The 2961-nt window shown below is 43.7% G+C and overlaps 1 non-coding gene across 1 annotated transcript; it reads left to right on the top strand.

Moving 5' to 3' along the window:
- Positions 1-1369: 1369 nt before the first annotated feature.
- Positions 1370-1506, top strand: LOC119968077. The gene has a single exon (XR_005461108.1). It is a non-coding gene; the product is annotated as a small nucleolar RNA SNORA57 (small nucleolar RNA).
- Positions 1507-2961: the final 1455 nt, after the last annotated feature.

Genomic DNA, 2961 nt, shown 5'->3' with positions numbered 1-2961 from the left:
CCAGTCGCAGCATCGGTGAGAGGTGCTGCCGATTTTTTCCATGTTAAACACCACGGATGCTCCGCACTTATCCTCAGAATCGGAAAATCTAGCCCCAGGATTTTGTGGAAGATGATTCTTGGGTAGGGTGTGTGGATAGTTTGGGTCATGTTGACATCAAAAAGGAGGAGGTATTGGGTCTTTTAAAATATATTAAGGTAGATAAGTCTCCTCCGCCGGATGGGATTAACCCCAGAATATTGAGAGAAGCAAGGTAGGAAATTGCTGGGGCCTTGACTGACATCTTTGTATCCTCATTGGCTACAGGTGAGATCCCAGAGGACTGGAGAATAGTAAACGTGGTACCGCTGTTTAAGAAAGGAAGCAGGGATGATCTTGCAAACAATAGGCCGGTGAGCTCTCGTCGGTAGTAGATAAATTATTGGAGAGAATTCTCAGGGACAGGATTTATACCTATTTGGAAACAAATGGACCCATTAGAGATAGACAGCAAGGATTTGTAAAGGGGAGGTCATGCCTCACTAACTTGATTGAGTTTTTTGAGGGGGTGACAAAGATGATTGATGAGGGGAGGGCGGTGGATGTTGTTTACATGGACTTCAGTAAAGCCTTTGACATGGTGCCTCAAGGCAGACTGGTACAAAAGGTGAAGTCACACCGGATCAGAGATGAGGTGGTAAGATGGATACCGAAGTGGTTTGGTCACAGAAGGCAAAGGGTAGCAGTAGAAGGGTGCTTTTCTGACTGGATGGTTGTGCCTAGAGCTGGGGCCTCTGTTGTTTGCGGTATATATAAATGATTTGGAGGAAAATATAGCTGGTCTGATTAGTAAGTTTGCGAATGACACCAAGGTTGATGGAGTGGAAAATCATGTTGAGGATTGTCAGAGGATACAGCAGGACATAGATAGGTTAGAGACTTGGGCAGAGAAATGGCACATGGAGTTTAATCCAGACAAATGTGGGGTAATTCATTTTGGTAGGTCTATCATGGAGAGCAAATATACTGTTAATGGCAAAACTCTAAGGAATATAGAATATCAGAGCGATCTGGGCATGCACTTCCACAGATATTTGAAAGTGGCAATACAAGCGGACAAGGTAGTCAAGAAAGCATACGGAATGCTTGTCTTCATTGGACGGGGCATCGAGTATAAAAACTGGCAAGTCGTGCTACAGTTGTATGGAACCTTGATAAGGGCGAACTTGGAATATTGGGCACAATTCTGGTCGCCACACTACCAGAAGGATGTGGAGGCTTTGGAGGGGGTGCAGAGAAGGTTTACCAGGATGTTGCCTGGTATGGAGGGCATTAGCTATGATGAGAGTCTGAATAGACTCAGACTGTTTTCATTAGAAAGACGGAGGGCCCTCCAGTTCTTGACACGCCTGCGTCTGTCTGTGGCCTGTGCGTGTTTATAAGCGAGGCAGAAAAATCTCAGTGCAAATGTCTTCGGTACCAGTGAGCTGCCATCTTCTGGTCCTATCCTCATTGACTGGGACACCCCTTTACTGGGATCGTGCTGTGCTCGGTCTTCTGGTCCTATCCTCATTGACTGGGACACCCTGGTACTGGGATCATGCTGTGCTCAGGCTTGATGTTCCATTTCTTGTGTTATGGGGGTGATTGGCTTGTTGAAGTGAGCTTTCTGTGTGGGGGGGGGTGAATAATGTCTCTAATACCAAAAAAAAAAAGAAAGACGGAGGTTGAGGGTTGACCTGATAGAAGTCTACAATATTATGAGGGGCATGGATAGAATGGATGGGCAGGCACTCATTCCCAGGGTGGAGGGGTCAGTCACCGGGTCATAGGTTTAACGTCCATGGGGCAAAGTTTAGAGGAGATATGCGAAGCAGGTTTTTTATGCAGAGGATGGTGAGTGCCTGGAACATGTTGCCAGGGGAGGTTGTGGAAGCAGATACATTAATGGCTTTCAAAAGGCGTCTTGACAAATAGATGGATAGGATAGGTATAGAGGGATACAGTACAAGGAAGTGCTGAGGGCTTTGGCCAAGGTTCATATCATGACCGGTACAGGCTTGGAGGGCCAAAGGGCCTGTTCCTGTGCTGTTTTGTTCTTTGTTCTTTATAAGTGTTAAGCAAGTAGCAGAGTATGACTACAGTTTGTTAAGTAACTCGGAACCATGCCTAGAATCTGCAGATAAGAAAGAACATCCCAAAACTAATATGTACGGAAAGGCAGGATCCTTTCAAAAGGATTTCCTAACTGCTGTAATGAAGAGTTAACCATCAAAACAGGATAAGATGTTACACAAGTGAAGGAATGGTAAAAGTGGATAAAAGCAAATTGCTGCAGATGCTGCAATATGAAACAAAAGAGAAAATGCTGGAGAATCTCAGCAAGTCTGGCGGTGACCTTTGGCAGATGCTGCCAGTCCTGTTGAGATTGTCCAGAATTTTCTCTTTGGAATGGTAAAAGTAGTTGTTTCTGAAGAGCTTTTATAAGATGGGGAGGGAAGTGATAAGTGCTAAAATGTACAGAACTTGTGCATCATGCAGCATTTGAAAAGAACGAAAACAAGTTTGCTTTCAAAGACAACCAGCCCCAATTGCATTATTTGAAGGGCAAAAAGGCAATAATACAGATGGATTTAGAAGCACTGGATTTAGAGAAAATTGCTTCCGGGCAAACTAATACCTGGTCAGACAAATGCTCATTAACTTTACTTCATGCATTCAATGACATCCGAAGTACGCGGGTCAATAAACAATTTTGGTTTAAGCAAATCCAGAAGGAATCCAGCTGTGTAATTATAGATTGAATGTGATAGTGGATTCAACAAATCAAAACAGTGCAATTGAAATTCTGTTGTTTGTGTCACACCTGTTACATTTAGGACCAGTTACTTGCATGCGTTTTGTTGGCACTTCATAATGTCACACTCTAGTTTCTAATTTTAAATGAAATATAACCAATATTTTCTAAACTGGTGCCCGGTG

This window comes from Scyliorhinus canicula, chromosome 6 (genome assembly GCF_902713615.1).
Source record: "Scyliorhinus canicula chromosome 6, sScyCan1.1, whole genome shotgun sequence".
NCBI lineage: Eukaryota > Metazoa > Chordata > Chondrichthyes > Carcharhiniformes > Scyliorhinidae > Scyliorhinus > Scyliorhinus canicula.
This window is presented reverse-complemented; position numbering and strand designations above follow the sequence as displayed.